The 17684-nt window shown below is 36.5% G+C and overlaps 1 protein-coding gene across 1 annotated transcript in view; it reads left to right on the top strand.

Moving 5' to 3' along the window:
- Positions 1 to 10957: 10957 nt before the first annotated feature.
- LOC100376837 (uncharacterized) overlaps positions 10958 to 17684 on the top strand; it is a 93291-nt gene continuing 86564 nt past the window's right edge. The window contains exon 1 of the mRNA XM_085496982.1: positions 10958 to 11031. The gene's annotated coding sequence lies outside the window, so the exon portion shown is untranslated. The remainder of the gene's footprint in view (positions 11032 to 17684) is intronic.

Below are 17684 nucleotides of genomic sequence, written 5' to 3'. Positions count from 1 at the left end.
CATGATAACCAATAAACCCAATGTCCACACTCAGTGACACATCAACCCGAAAGGATGACACGATAACTAATGAACCCAATGTACACATTCAGTGCCATTACACTATTACAGTTTATACTGTAAAATGTCAATAATAATCTGATTTATTAGTAATCCAACAACCTATAACCAATTAATTCTTTCCGAATACTATGGTACAAATCCTACACTACCCGCACCAACGCGATGTAGTCTGTAACATCATACATGCATGTTGATCGATTAATTACACTGGCAGCCGCGGACGAGTTCATTTCAAGGGTTTGCCATTATACTAATCACATTTCCAGCCGTGTTTTTGTATACTGTATCGTGGTATGCAGTCATGCATAAAAATTGTCGTTACTTTTGGCATTGTAATTAAAACTATGTTAATATCCATTAGGTTCAATTCCATATGCAGAGAGAAATATTTGAATTGAAACTATGTCTAAAATGTCGAGTCAAATGGCCAAACAACACAGCTAATATTAAAATGTTTGAACAGAACAGAACATGCCATTTATTGATGTGTATCAGCATGCCAAACAGAGTAATGTTTCCTTGTTTGTACAGATAACGTTCTGTAAATCAACAATGGACAATGGAATCGGATAAAGATTGAATATAAATCTATGTGTCATGTAGTAGGACTCTGAATCTCTAGCAGAGTAAGACTGCTTTACATCTATGCTTTTGGATAAGGTCTTAGAATTAATTAATATTAATTGAAATAATTATTAATCCTTCACGAAAACATCTATTATTTATAATTATTCATTTATGCAGATACAGGGCATTTTGTATCAAATACTGTACAATTCTTTATTTTAACTGGAATTAATTTCCGTTGAAAAGACTTTTGGGTATTTTGTTTGGAATTTATTTTCACTGATTGTCGATGAGTTGAATGTAAAATATATGAAAAAGGGAAATATTCACTGACTTTATTTGCACTGAATCATCCCTTCAGCGAATTTAACGAAAATAACATCCAAGTGAAAATTAAGTATTTTACAGTAGAACAAGGGGAGTGGGAATTTCCCATCTACACAAAGATAAAATATAAAGTGTCGTATTGCAGATATAGAGATTTAACATAACCAAAACACCAAAATCATCCGACATTTTGAAAAAATGTGTATAGATTCAATCAACGATCTTTATATTGGGAGTCACGAGACATTATCAGGTGAAGAAAAAACATTTTACTGAAATGTAGTCAATAACATTCAATGACGTCACGACAACAGTGGTTCGATCAATTTTTGCTGACATCATCACTGTTAATTAATGTAAATTTTGTACGCACGACTTTCAACGGGGAAGTCGTGCGCATCCAGATCGATATGATAGTCATTCTCAGTCATTGAACTTGTCACGATAACTTACTCGATTTAAAGCGAAATAAATACAGAAAGTGAATCTCCTCCTTGAACATTTAATTTTTATACATTTTAATTGGCTCTATCCTTCTCTGTGTTCCATTAAAAACAAATTATAATGTCTAGTTTATCGAATATTGAACCAGGGCAATGTCTGACCAGGGTTTACCGAATGTTGAAGAGTAAAATCTGACAAGAGTTTCCGGAATTTTGAACTAAGAGCAATGTCTGGCAAGAGTTTTTCAAATATTGAATCAGAGCGATGTCTGACAAGAGTTTACCTAATGTTGGACCAAAGTAAAATCTGACAAGTGTTTCCGGAATTTTGAACTAAGAGCAATGTCTTACAAGAGTTTACCAAATATTGAACCAGAGTAATGTCTGACAAGAGTTTACCGAATGTTGGACCAGAGTGAAAGAGTTTCCCGAAATTTTAAACTAAGAGCAATGTCTGGCAAGAGTTTATCGAATATTGAATCAGAGCGATGTCTGACAAGGATTACCGAAATACTGAACAAGTGATTTTTTGACATGTCACGTTTACCTTACGCAAAACTGGGGGTCACATCTGTTACTCGTATCTAGCAATTTTGCACGGCGTGTGTTTTATTATCGTGATAAATAGCATTTAGTATATGCTCCTAATAACACTGGAAGTAAAACGGGAAATGTTTAGAACCCAATAAACTACAAGCCTTCGGCTAAAACACAAAAGTCGCCCCGCCGCCGTTGTATACTGGGTTCGTACAATGCTGTGTCGGGATAGATAGTCCCACGTGTTTTTTTCGCCCACTCACTAAAATTGATCAGTAAAGTATTAAACACGTTTTCAGAGAAAGGTTTCCTTATCCACATGCAAAAATTGCATGCTACCCCACGTGTCTGTTTGTTATCTGTATAAAACTATTATATATGTATTTTGCTAAAATAATCAGTTGGTCTCCCCATATGCATGTGCGTGTAACTGCAAACATCGCAGAAGCGATGTCTGAAAGCTGAATATCAATACAATGATGTATATAATCTGTAGTATTCATGGCGTAACTTTGCTTGAAGCTAAGTGTTATCACTTTTTATTTATTGAATGAAGCTTTGAAACACTTCAACTTTGTAGATATTCATCCAAATGTATACGCGTGTTTTACTTATCAACCCCGAACTTGCTGTCATTTAACCACAATTATTGTAATGTTTACATTCTTGAGCGTCACTGACAACCACTTGTATTTATTGTCTTTATGTGACAGTGAAAGGTACCTTTACAACGACTGACCAACAAAAACAACTTCCGTGTATGTATGTATGTATGTATGTATGTATGTATGTATGTATGTATGTATGTATGTATGTATGTATGTATGTATGTATGTATGTGTTTAACAGAATACCGTATTCTCACTAGGAAAAGTTACGCCATGTTATTAAAATGATAAAGATTTCATAACCTTGTGTTCACCCAAGAGTTGTTTTCGGAGATATGCAATGTTTCGATTGACTAAATATGTCTGTCTCTTGTCTACTTTTTCTATTAAGCAATAATATTGTACTGATGTACATGCATACAAACTCGTTGAAACGATGAACCAGTGTTTTTAACGCATACAGGTTAATTAACTGTCGTGAATACGTATGAATGTAGCACTCAATTTTAATTCATCCCCACAACAACAACAACAACAACAACAACAACAGCAACAACAACAACAACAAACATTTCCTAGAATACATATCATTGAATGCAAAAGTAGTGCTTACTGGATTGTGACGGATTATATTTTCCTTAAGAAAGGAAGAAGAATAAATATCTTTATATTTTCGACTCAATTACACTCATTTTACCTTGTTTGTGTTTATGTATGTATATTTCAGCGATATTAAGAACTAACCATCGCATTTCAATGAAACATGGTTCATAGATTCTCCGTTGCAATGCGAACAACCAATTAGTTTCAAATAAAAATCCGCACACATTAATTAGTAAATTAGCCAACTTTTAGTTTTCCACAGATATCTCAAGTACCGCCATCAATTGTCAATGAAACTTTGTACATAGATGTTCAGGTGTTTTTTTCACAGATGTGATTAGTTTAGGACTGAAATCATTACATATTAATTACCCACATTAGCGAAAATTAGTCAATTGTATGACATCTAAAACAAAAACAAAAAACTTGTCAAATTTAAATTAAAAATTGCAGATTGCAAATGAGAGATGTTCACAATCATATGTTTTGCGGACCCATGTTTGTTGTTAAAAAGACTTAAATTTTGTAGTTCATATGCCTCCAATGTCCCCAGTACACGGGATTGCAATTTTTAATATAACATAAATAAATATTCATGCAATTTTTAATATAACATGCATAAATATATATTCAAAATCAACGTGAATGTTATTCTAATGCAAGAAACTTTTGTTATGGCAGCTTACTGGGCCATGTCAGATTTCACACTACACTACACATACTACAATCTACGGAATAGATTCAAGAAGACTCCATCAAGGGTGGTAACCTAACAACAAGCCATATTATAGATTCTTAACGCGTTCAAATCTATTTTAAGCCTACGTAAATATAATTTAATAGCTACGCGCGGTGCTGATATATTCCCTTATTTACCCCGGCGTAACTTTTTAACAAATGTCGCAATGAGTTGCGCCGGCGTGAAGGAACATACACACCAGATGTGAACACGGGTATAACTATTCAGCTACTTAACCTTAAATATGAAGAATAATTGTGAACTTTATAAATAGAACAGCTGGGTAAACCTTTGCAACAATATCAATATTAGGGTGATTTAATCTGACTCACCACTCCTGTGATGGCACTGTTTACTATTTGATTATAAACATTAGATAAACCATTTTTTTCTTTTCCCAAGTATCATTCATTCATGTTTGAATTCACGAAGCCAGCGTTTTACAAGGTCATGTGATGGGGCATCATCACCATACGTTTCTTTCATTTCATCAAAAGTCTCCTTTGGTGTGCGTCCTTGCAAATACAAAAACCGGATCACTGCGCGACACTTACTTATTGAACGCCCCTCGTAGCCATCTTTTTCAAGTGTTTACAATGTCTATGGAGAGTGTAATTGCAGTAAGGGATCTATGTACATTGTTATACCAATATTTAATTAATTATAATTATAAAGGTAATTAGTGAAAACTTACTGATATTAAGAATATTACCAAGAATAGTTCTGTGACTATTGAAAAGTTATTTTCAAATGATTGCGTTGTGATTGGGGCGTTGTTGTGTTATCGGGGAGCGAACATTGTTTTCTTGACTGTAGCTGATTACACCGACTCTTCGACCGGCGTTCCACAGTAGTTCGCACAGAGCCCATAGAAACACATAGCAACATAGAACGTTCTGTGACGTAGCTCCGCTCCGAAAATACTGAATACCAACGCTACACTGTCAAACTTCGATTTGGTTCAAGGTTTTGTCTGTGGTGCATTGGCTTAGAGCGTTGTTTTGTCAAACACATATATCAAACGATGTTTAGTGTATGATAATCCAACGATGAAAAAGAAGCTTATGTGTTTTTGATTGCTCCTTGCTAACCCCAGCATTACTTTCGCTCGCCTTCTCTAGGGTAATCTCGCCTCCCCCACGGTAACCTCGCCCTCTCCAGGTTAACCCCACGGCGACAATGTACGCAATATTGATTTCAAATTTACAATTCAATCCACAGAGCATGTAGTTTTAATGATGTTAACTAAAACAGTATCCATTTAATAACTATACATACAACTGGGGACAACTCACCAGTGAGTATTGTCCCCGCATAAAAACATTGAAGCGAGCCAATTAACAAACACCAAGCCGACGATACATCGTGCCCTGACATATTGCAATATAGCAGGTGTATGGCGGTAGCGACCTTTCATGATGCTCCATGCCACGCTGTGAACAAATTAACCAACTCCACGTTGTCAAAGGTCTCGATAATCTTCATCAGAATCCCCAAGAAGATGTGTTATGTACATGGAGTAGTTTTACGAAATTGCGCCTTTCAACTTTCCGCGGTTATTATTATTATAGTCACAATCCATAAGAAGGATAGATAGAGTACGAAGTTGAGAGTGACACATGCGTGGTGCGATCGTTTCCTCGTTTATGACAAACATAATCAGCTTTCCAGATAATTGATGTCAGGAGCTATATTTGAAAGTTCAGAGAATTTTTACATATGTTGTGAAAAACAGAACGAGTTGTTGTTAGGAATCGAACATTACAACGACCCACTGTGAAACAAACACAGTAATAATGTTGTGAATGACTTCTTCGTTGAATCAATCGATTTTTAGTTCTCTATATACGATAAAATTAGACACGCGCCTTAGGCATTTGGAAAAAAATTCACCTACTCTGCAAATAACATATATTCATTAAGCATCGTCTATGTAGATAAAAAAATAAACCGATGCTTACCTAGGAAGAATGCATGAACACGAATTAGGAAAAGTTGTTTGCTCGAGTAAAACAAAAATGTGACAGTCGCTTTCTTCGAAATACTATCTTTTGGTTAATAAGTGTTATCTTGATATATATGAAAACAAGGATGCCAGTACAGTAATTCTTCGTAAGTTATTCCCAGTAGGAAAAGAAAGACACCTTTTATCTTTGTAACAGATGAAATGACGTAGGCAGGATATGAAACATGGCTCAGGAGATGACTTCAATATCATGACAATGATATTATCTTAACGCAATTACACAAATCCTTTCTTCACGAAATTGGAACATCCTTCAAATGCGATGTTCGGGTGTTCAAATATGACGCGAGTGTTTCAACACGTGAATAAATACGAGTACGTACATGACTACAACACTTGCTTCATTGGCGACATATAATTAATGATGATATCGGAAATTAGAAATAATAAGCCCAACCATAGCTCCTTAAGAAATAAATCATACAGAGAAATTCATAAGTCCAAGAACACAAAACAAGTGATTTACACCATATTACAAAACAATCTACAAGGATAAAACAAAACAACCGACATACAACAGAGTCAAATTAGTAAGACAAAGTTATATTAACTCCATGGTATACATTGAGTGATGTCAGGTGGTTCGAACGGATTGTGGACACCCTGCTTCACATGTGTCAACAGTCATATATCATTCCGAGTCATAATTAAGCTCTCAGTATAAAACCCGATGTTTGTATTGGTGAGCAAGTTACAAAATAGAATAAGTGTTTTATCGGCAATTTCAGTACTGTCAAGCCGATGCGTCAAATCATATATAGATGATTGAATACATCCATCAGCTGTATCCATTTGTATCATTCACCATCACATGGATAGACATTCCGGAATGAAATTGGCAACCAAACAAGTTTACACAGAGTATCATAATAAACATAAGGGTGGCCACAAGAGGGCAATTAGCCCAGTCAAGCCTACCTGAGTGTATCTTTATATGTATACATACATACATACGATTGATTGGTCTGACATCAATATGAAACAGTAGTTAGATGAAAAAAATAGAGCTGCACTTTTGCGTGTTGGTTTCAAGAACTGTGCAGTATGTTTGCCTGGGCCATCCCCAGTGTACATGGCTAGAGAAATGCATTGTGTGTTACTAGCGTAAACTTCACATTTGTGGTGACTGTATTATATCGAGACGTAACTGTACCATGTCACGTCTGATATAAATGGGTGATTGATTGCATGATATCCCGATGTTATAATTTATGTCAAATAATCACTCATTGGCTGTAACATGTCACATGAATGTCAATATTGGTGATTGCATGATATCGTGATAATTTAAGTCAAGTCATCACTCATTGATTGCACCAGGTCTCGTCAATGTCAATATTGGTGATTGCCTGATATCGTGATAATTTAAGTCAAGTCATCACTCATTGATTGTACCAGGTCTCGTCAATGTTACTGTTGGTGATTGCATGATATCGTGATAATGTATGTCAAATAATCACCCATTGATTGTACCAGGTCTCGTCAATGTCAATATTGGTGATTGCATGATATCGTGATAATTCAAGTCAAGTCATCACTCATTGATTGTACCAGGTCTCGTCAATGCCAATATTGGTGATTGCCTGATATCGTGATAATTTAAGTCAAGTCATCACTCATTGATTGTACCAGGTCTCGTCAATGTCAATATTGGTGATTGCCTGATATCGTGATAATTTAAGTCAAGTCATCACTCATTGATTGTACCAGGTCTCGTCAATGTTACTATTGGTGATTGCATGATATCGTGATAATGTATGTCAAATAATCACCCATTGATTGTACCAGATCTCGTCAATGTCAATATTGGTGATTGCATGATATCGTGATAATGTATGTCAAATAATCACCCATTGATTGTACCAGGTCTCGTCAATGTCAATATTGGTGATTGCATGATATCGTGATAATTTAAGTCAAGTCATCACTCATTGATTGTACCAGGTCTCGTCAATGTTACTATTGGTGATTGCATGATATCGTGATAATGTATGTCAAATAATCACTCATTGACTCTACAAGTCACGTCAATGTAAATATTGGTGATTGAATAATATCGTGATAATTCAAGTCAAGTCATCACTCATTGATTGTACCAGGTCTCGTGAATATCAATACTGGTGATTACATGATACCGTGATAATTCAAGTTAAATAATCACTCACTGACTCTACAAGGTCACGTTAATGTCAATACTGGTGATTACATGATATCGTGATAATTTAAGTCAAGTCACCACTCATTGATTGTACCAGGTCTCGTGAATATCAATACTGGTGATTACATGATACCGTGATAATTCAAGTTAAATAATCACTCACTGACTCTACAAGGTCACGTCAATGTCAATACTGGTGATTACATGATATCGTGATAATTCAAATCATGTCATCACTCATCACTGATCAGAATTTGCATAGTTTGGAAAGCTAATGAGGTCGTTCCGTTGAATGAATGAATGAATTATGCAATCGGGATATTCATTATGTTTATATTGAAAACCAAATTTATATTTATATTTACCTTTCCATCAATTTATCGTAGCTCTATTCAACCTAGTTGGAATGAACGACATTGTGTTATCAATGCAATGCGATGGTACAAGAAGTCCCAAAGACTTGCAGGTTCAATGTAATTATCTTATTTGTACGGTCATGCTCTTCAGAAAATAGTCCAACTGCTCTGTTTGGAATGACTAATGGTTATGGCCCCAAACCAGACCAAAACCAATTGGGTTTTCTATTAAAACATATGATAAAATAGATTTTAACAGTATAATGTACATACTTAGCGCGTGATTTTTCACGACTATTATCTACTAACACGTTTTCAATGATTCCGCATTTTAATTAAACTAACGTCAAACATCATATTAATGACAACGTCTTTACTCTTATTGTAATTTATACAGATTCAAATAGACACAAACGCATGCCAAAAAATATAAAACATTGATTAAATGATGAGAAAAGGTACAATACAAACATACACGACACTCTGTACATTATCAATATTAATCAAAATAAGAATAATTGCTTTATACTACCAGTAAAGGTCACATTCATAAACAATCTTGAGATGTAATTAACATTTCAATACAATAGGAGATTGACTGTTCTGCCCAATTGCTAGGATCGTCATACATTTAGTTGGGAGAAGGGCATCTATCTGTCTGTCTGTCTGTCTGTCTTGTACATACCTTTGGAGTATCATTCAGATTTTACTGTGCTTGTGAGTATTGGTAATTCGTTGTGAATGACAAAATTTAAATGACAATTAAATTGTGATATTTTAAATATTGCAATCATTTACAAATGATATTTTTGATATTTGAGCTGTTATATTGTTGCGAGAATATGATTTCAGCTTTCGAACGATCTGTTTGAAGGTGTTCGTGGCTGACTCGGAATGTCATCGTTCATCGTAATTTGGGTTATAACGTTTAAAGTGAGACCCTTTGTCTCCGCTGTTGCCGTTGGGGAATAAGCGCATCGCCACTACAAGTGTGTTTTTCTTTGACTATTAACAACATCAAATAAATGGGGATACCAAAGATGCCATGAGTATATTTCCGCTCACGTGCGTACATCAACGCAGTACTTACGAGGCTCGTAAATCAAACAAAGACATCGTGTTTAGATGACTGGTCAACCAAAACACGCGACTATGATTTATTCCACTATGCTTTCAAGCTCATATGGCAATTTCCCCTCAGCAGGCGCTGCCAATTATTACCACACTCCTGTCACACATGCGTTTCTTCGTTGTCAACAACTACCACTGCAATTTTGAATAATAATAATGATAATCATCCGGTCCGCGTAGGTTATTCACGGCGGGGTAATCAAGACAGTAAGATGGTACAGTTATTCGGCACCTCGTCACCACTGCGTCTTCCCACGGGGGCTGGATCAGAGTAAAATCACTAAACACGTGACGTGCTGTACTTTTGCTGAAATCAACGTTTTCCTTTCCTTCGTTTTGCGGTAGCTGAGTTCTCTGTGCAATACAAACCACCTTTCTCACGCTTCATCAGGCCAATCAATCGAGGCAGATGCAAAATTGGCATCCTGACTGATTATACGTGGGCATACGTTGTCCATGCACGACACTCCCGAGTGGTTGGTTATAATCTGAAAGGATTGCTGGATACCCTGATAACACATCAAGTTAGATATAATCAATTGTAATCAGTAATATGATTATAAAGACCAGCGATTTTTGCGATATGAACGGTCTTTTGTTTAAATTAAGCCTACTTAGACTGCGTTGTAACGTTTTCAAATTTCAGGCAAGTTTTGAAATTGTATTTGTCATCAATGAGATTTCTTTAGTTGTAACCAGTAGAAATTGTCAGTGGAGCAGTATATTCTTGTCATTGCTCATTAAAATTGATAACATAGTATAATTGGAGCCTTATATGTAAATTGAAGAGCTGCTACGAGTTTAGGCAAATAGCAGAAGGGGGTACTTCATAGAAGATAATTATGTCACTGAATGTCTTGCAGAGGGGATATTCAGCGCCATTCTAATAGGACACTATGGGATACATAGCATAATACACATCGTACCCGGTTGAATAGAGCGACGCCAAAAAAACATTGACGACGTCGTAATTTAGCTAGGAAAAGACACATTTTGGAATGTGTTGGGAGTGGTTCGTCACGATGTAGTACATAAATATCAATTTATCAAAATATTAGTAGCAATCTTTCTCACAAGCGGTGTAAAACAGAGCAGTATTGCGTGGTCGAAGTTCAGGGCAAGGAACCTGAAACTTGTAATTAAGTTCATTATAGAAATGTAAACAAACGAATATAACAGTTATTGCAGTAAAAATCTACTTGTCAGAAAATTGAAAATATAGAAATTACGATTACCTACCTCGCATACACCCACGTACAGCGCGCGAAAACTTGCATCACCATATATCTTCATAGTATTCGTTCTGCGCGAGTGCAAGACGATGACAGACTGAATAAATTATGTAAATTAGGAAGTGGATGATGGTATAATAGAAGGCCACTGCATTGTATTTCTTTAATAATATCTGGCGTCTATCGGGTTAAAAACGGCATCGCCTTCTTACCTGCTGCAAACACAGTTTTATCACTAAAGGTAAGTTCTCATCTCCTTTACAGATTCCCTTTGTATCCATCTCTTAACGGACTAAATATACGGAATCTGATTGTAAATATCTTTCAAATGTGTAATTTGTTTTTGGAATTTAATATTTCCCATGTGGTGAATTCTATCTTTTGTTTAATTACAAGATGCGTCCCTTTTCACGATCACTTTGGAAGGGAAGCGATTATATCTTGATCGATGCTCGTTAGTCATCGTGTATGTTTCATCGAAAGCCGATAACACGTAAAAAACAGAGAATCATACTTATGGAAGGCAAATGTTACCTCTGTTTTCTGATATCAAAACTTCGGTTTATCCGGTTTATGTACCGGAATTCAGTTTTCTGTCAGCGCGTACTGACTGCGCTACTGGTTACAAGATTGTTAATTACGCCGTTAGGTTTCAGTTGAAACTTTATCTCTTTCAACTTGACGTTTAAAACGTCCGATCCAAATTGTCAATTTCTTGGCCGATGTTTCATATAAAAAAATCGAAATAATATTCCTCACCCTAGACTGTTGCCAAGACGACATGAATGACATCCCTAATGCTGATTACAGTGATTCTGGCGCGTCATAAAATACACTCGTTATTCTCGATAGCTTTGATGAATTGACACACTACTAGAGATAACGAAATTGACAAGAAGAAACAAAGTGAATCGACAGCAGGTGAATACACAACACGCAGTTATAATCGACAATGTCAGGCTAAAGTGATTTCACTATATCTAAATAATTCATTTCCAAATTCGGGCGATCAAACTATAATGTAATGATCAATGGATAGAAGAAGCAACATACACTACCGCTGGCCCCGGGCGACTGGGCTGGCTTCACCTGACAGCTTGTAAGTTACCGTGAAATGCACGAAGCTTTCTGCAACTGGAAATTTAACATTGCACTGCACTCTGGGTAATTAGAGATAGCAGTCGCATTAGTACTCATTCTAGGTGATTGTAGCCGACGTAAATACATCATATACAGCAGTTCGATTTAGGAGAATTACCACTACTTGACATTTAGGCATGGAATGCTTTCAGTTTGTGAAATCAAAAAGCATAGGTTTGGATATTACGAACTATACTGTAATTACGTTACATCCATTCAATATAATATATTTATAATACATTTCTGGTTTCGTCCAGTCTGTGCAGGTGCCCTATTTGTCGTAGTTACATGTGCATTCCGGTAAAATCAATGTAACGCATCAGATGGCATCTTGAAATAATTGATCATTTCTCCAAGGATGTCGGGTTTCAACAATTGCTAACTGGACCATTTAACCCACATATGTACATGATTTGATAATATACAACGATGTTATGCTATACTTAAAACACATTACTCGCAGCTGAGGTAGGAAGGGGGAAATATTTTTGTGTTTTTGTGCGAACGTTAATATTGTTTAAAAGAAATCGTTTCAGTCCAGGTGGCTACAGTGATACTATAGCTACGGTAACATAAGTGTCGACGGTAACACCACGACGGGAACAGTAGCGATGGGAAAGACATGGACTTAACTCAGATCTAAATGTGATCAGGCAATTGAAATGGTGGCACGAACGTCTTGAACAAAAGTGTGCGTTGAAGAAGATTCGTCAGGCAGTTTACTCACTAACTGTAGCCGCCGGGTTGCAATAACATTTAGCTGCGTTTGAAATGTATACTTTATATGAACAATCGCAAATTCTGTATATGTTTAGCTGAAAAATGTTCAGGTCACGCACGCTCTGTAAACAATCTTCTCTTCTTTAAGTGGGAAACCGCGTAGAAGATATAAGTAATGATTTTTAATGACCTTCGGTGTGTAATTTGATGGCAGTCATCCTTGCGTACTTATAATTCACCATTTTCTGCTTCTCAGCCGGTTAGGTCAGCCCAGGCCTTGGGGGGAGATAGGGGGGTACATCAATAGAAATATACACTACATACACACTCATGCATGGTGATATTAAACAGACTTCACAAAGATCAGCCAGTGATGTCTTGTGTTTTACCATAAATAATTTCAAAGTTGTCATTTATAGGGTTTCTTTCGAAAACCTAGTTACTTTTAGCTAAATGAAGATAATTTTTATCAGCGTATGTGATCTCAAGTAGTGATTAATGTCACAACATCAATAACAGATGAACGCAATTAGGTCACCTTGCTCGTTTCATAGATGCACAGCAGATCAAGATAATATTTTTAATAATTGTCCTAGTTTCCAAATAAAATGATAAAAAAACAACAACATTGGACAACGGTATTATTATAATACTGCTGCATACTGAACCATTGTTTACAGTTTGCCTCGCGCGGGGACGGGATGTCGCGCGCATGAGTCATTTAAAATGATAAACTATTCCAGTGCATCTTTAATTTGCTTTATACAGCGTCATTATTCAAAAGTAGACGGAGTACATGGTGTTCGCCGCAAACCTGCGCATTTTGTGGTACTCCAGCTGACAGAACCCAGTTGTTGCGCATTGCGTCATATCCCAGATGACTCGACATCCTGCATTTTTTCGTGGTACCTCTGCTGATTTTTCTGCGCATTTCATCAAACCCCGGATGGCTATCATGTGCATTGCGTCACATCCAAGCTGACTCTTTTGCATATTTCACTGCATCCCCGGTTGACTGTCTTGCCCATTATACCAAATCCCCACTGGCTATCATGTGCATTGCGCCACATTCAAGCTAACTCACCTGCATATGTCTTGGCAATCCAGTTTACTGACTGTTCTGCGCATTACCTCATAATACCGCTGACTATACTGCGCATTGCATCACATCCCAGGTATCTGCGCATTACAACAGAACCCACCTGTTTATCCCATGCATTATGTCACGTCCTTGCTGACTCTCCTGCATATTTCTTGGCATCCCAGCTGACTATCCAGCGCACTGCATCACCTTCGAGCTGACTGTTCTATGCATTGCAGTAGACGCCAGCAAACTATCCAACACCACATCACCACCTGACAATTGTGCCCATTGCATCACACACAAACTGTTATGTGGATTGTATCAGAACCTCGCCAACTCTCGTGCATTTTTCGTGGCATCACAGCTGACTCAATGCACATCGCATCACAATAGATTGTCCCGTGTATCGCATCACACCCTAGGTGACTGTGCTGCGCATTGCACTACATCCCAGCTGAAAAACTATTGATTTCTCATGTGTAATGCTGTGCCATGACAGTATACTAGTAGTTACTCTAATTTAAGCAATTCTTTGTATTGTAATGGAAAACAAGTCATGATAAGTTCACGTTTAGTACCATATGGCCTATGGTTGCACTGACATTGAAACATAGCTTACTGTATTGTTAACAAAGTAGCAATATTGTTATTTTGTCAGCGAAATGGAGAGCTATATGGCAATACTGCTAGTTGGATTTTTCCGTTCACAGTAGGAAATTATCATTATTCAAATAATTAATTGTCATTATTCAAATAATTAAGTATACGACATATGTGTTTCAATTTGGCCCGATGATCACAAAAAGGATAGTGCTCACTTTATAGGCTAGCAGATACAGTCACCGCTGAAATTGACGACACTGTATCCTACATGGATATAGATATATGGCATTATGGATATTTGTTTTGTATGTTGCTTAAAACACTGAATATGTCATCTCAAGTTAAAATGTTTCGGCTCGAATCAGTAATCAAGTGAGATATTGATTTCTTGTATACATCGACATTAAATTTAAATCACAAATACTTCAATTAAACGCTACCTTCACTAGAAACGTTATAGTCGCACCTAATTCAATATGAAAGAAAGGTAGTTGAGTGTCAGATCATTTCGAATATAAAAAACGGTATAGGAGACATTGCTCTGCAATTAAAAAGATTAGCTAAAACACACACCATTTTTGAAAATCTCTATTTTCCCAAACGAATTAGTTTCACCGTTTTCCGGCAGACCACCAGATACAGTGTTGGCATTTCCGGGATGCCGCGTACATGCTGTCAAGCTCGGCATCTGGTCACCATAGCAACGCCATCTCCGAGTCTGAAATTACACTAGATTGGCACGTATGACGTGTGACAGAGTCCTCCAACTAATGAAACTAATTGGGTTGACCGGATACAATTGGATGTCGAAGCAGTACAGCACAATCCTGAGTCCTCTGCTCGGATGTTCCCCGTGCGTAGGTGATACTAACGACGCGCATTAATCGCGAACAGACCGGAGCAAATTAGTAGACGCATCACTGAACATCACTGTGTCGGGTGGTTATTTTAAAAAGCGAGATGTTAAATGTTAGAGGATCCCTGTTAAAGTCCCGAAATGCATTGTTGGTAACCGAAAAGATTACATTTCAGTAGCTTCCATTTTATTTATCTTTACTGTCACTACAATTTCTCTGCTGTATTAAAGCTAAGAGAAGGGCAATCTTGTCTGAGAGGCAGGTTAACAAAACACTTGCATCTTCTTAACAAAAAAAAAAAAAAAAAAAAAAAAAAAAAAAAAAAAAAAAAAAAAAACGATTTGCATGTGTGCATAGAAGAATATCAGTAATCACCAGAAATATCCATCCATCGCTGTCCTAGTGAATAATGTATTTATTGTTCTGATACTACGAGAGGGTATATTTGTCATCGTACAATCTGATAGTCTTATACAAGCACACTGAGTTGTATATTCTTCTTGGTACTTTATATCAGTCTTTCGCTAAAGCCGCCCAGTACCGCATAATCATTCTTCCTACGTTTATATTCCTTAGTACTGAATAATTCTTAGTAAATGAATGAATAAGCGTGCTGTGAAAAAATCATTGTATCCATTACTTCGTCTACCAAATCTGTTTCATTTGTTGCTGCTATTACTGTCTAGTATTCTTGCAGTTGTTAATATCGTGGTTGATGTATAATCACAGTTGTTTTTCCCCTGGTTTGCATATTTTGTTTACAAATTCTCACATAATGCGAAAAGCCAATGATGATTCTGCAATGATGACAAGTTGCCACTTCTTCTTCTGAGTTTCACTGTGATGTTTATACATCACGGAAATCGTGGGAATATACTAACTCTCGATGAATACCACACTATAGGAACGAACACCCAGCGTCATGTTGTCAATCTCCCCGATGATCACAGTGTTAATAAATGGTGTGGTTTCACTAAAACCATTATAATAATGCACATTATAGCACACACTCGATTTCTGAATTAGCTCCATGACTCGACAGTTTTATTCTTTGCTAAAAAGTATGCTAATAATAAACCTAAATATTTGAATTGTTTTTAATCGTATTTGCGTATTATGGTGTATTCATTTTAACGTAAAGAAATACAACATAGAGAGTATGACGTCACTAACTCTTTCCAAACGGCGATGAATAACTTAATGACACCAAGCTAAGACTCCTCACCCTTGTGCAGCATATTGGTGACATCGAAAGATTGCTATCAAATGATGAAACTGAGTTAAGCATTGCGATTTGATGACTTTGAATCTGTCTACAGCAGGCATAGAAGTGATGGAGATACAATCGCGATAATGGGTTTCGTTGCCCCCAAGGGTGACAGATCTTTCCTAAACCCTTTTCACCACAGGGGACTTTACAGAGAGAGAACCAAACCCACAAAATCTTCTTTTTAATTGCGCTATGGCTTTTATACATGTATATACACTTCTGTCAGAAAATTCAACTCTTGAATGTCTCCAAATTCTTGATAATCATCATAGAAATAATTATAATTTTATAAAGAATTAATATGGATGGTTTATTAAACAATGGAAGGTTTATTAAACAAGATATATCACATTAGTCACGCGCATTTAAAAGAAAGATCGAACTTCATTAAAATTTGAGCTGCAGTAAAATCGTATCATACGTTGGTGACAACAATTAGTCATTGTCGTCATGCGCAGAAGTGCAGAAACAAGAGTCGCGTTCGTGTATAAGTCAATAAATGTCATCTTAATTACGTTTACAATATTAAACACTTCGTTCACAGAAGACATGTGACCTTATCTGCGGAACGTAGCCACATCGATATGTATATAGAATATTTCTTAGTTGACGTCAGACATGAGTGCTTACCGCCAGAGTGTTGTATCAATCCGCACTTCAGGCGATAGTCACGCTCTGACGGTAATCACGAATGGAATGGAGGGCATATGACTTGCCAACAAATTAAAATACATTCTTAATTTGAAATCTTCTTAGATAAGTAAAATCACAGCTGAGAGTCAATATAGACGCAGTGATCACACTATGGACAGAACAAAACTAATCCAAATTCGGATTAGGGACAGATGATGAAAGGATTAGATAAACATTAAAACATAAATGCGAAATGTATTTGGAGGCTGAGCAAAATAATCGAATGGATAAAAAAAATACCCAAAATTAAATACTTACCCAAATGAAACGTTGTTTTAATGCTCTATAATGAGATGAGATGGCATAGCGTTGTGTTTGATTTCTCCATATAGAAATAAGATGAGATGGCATAGAGTTGTGTTTGATTACTCCATATAGAAATAAGATGAGATGGCATAGAGTTGTGTTTGATTACTCCATATAGAAATAAGATGAGATGGCATAGAGTTGTGTTTGATTACTCCATATAGAAATAAGATGAGATGGCATAGCGTTGTGTTTGATTACTCCATATAGAAATGAGATAA

Source organism: Saccoglossus kowalevskii, chromosome 3 (genome assembly GCF_978046115.1).
Source record: "Saccoglossus kowalevskii chromosome 3, keSacKowa6.1, whole genome shotgun sequence".
In the NCBI taxonomy this organism is placed as follows: domain Eukaryota; kingdom Metazoa; phylum Hemichordata; class Enteropneusta; family Harrimaniidae; genus Saccoglossus; species Saccoglossus kowalevskii.
This window is presented reverse-complemented; position numbering and strand designations above follow the sequence as displayed.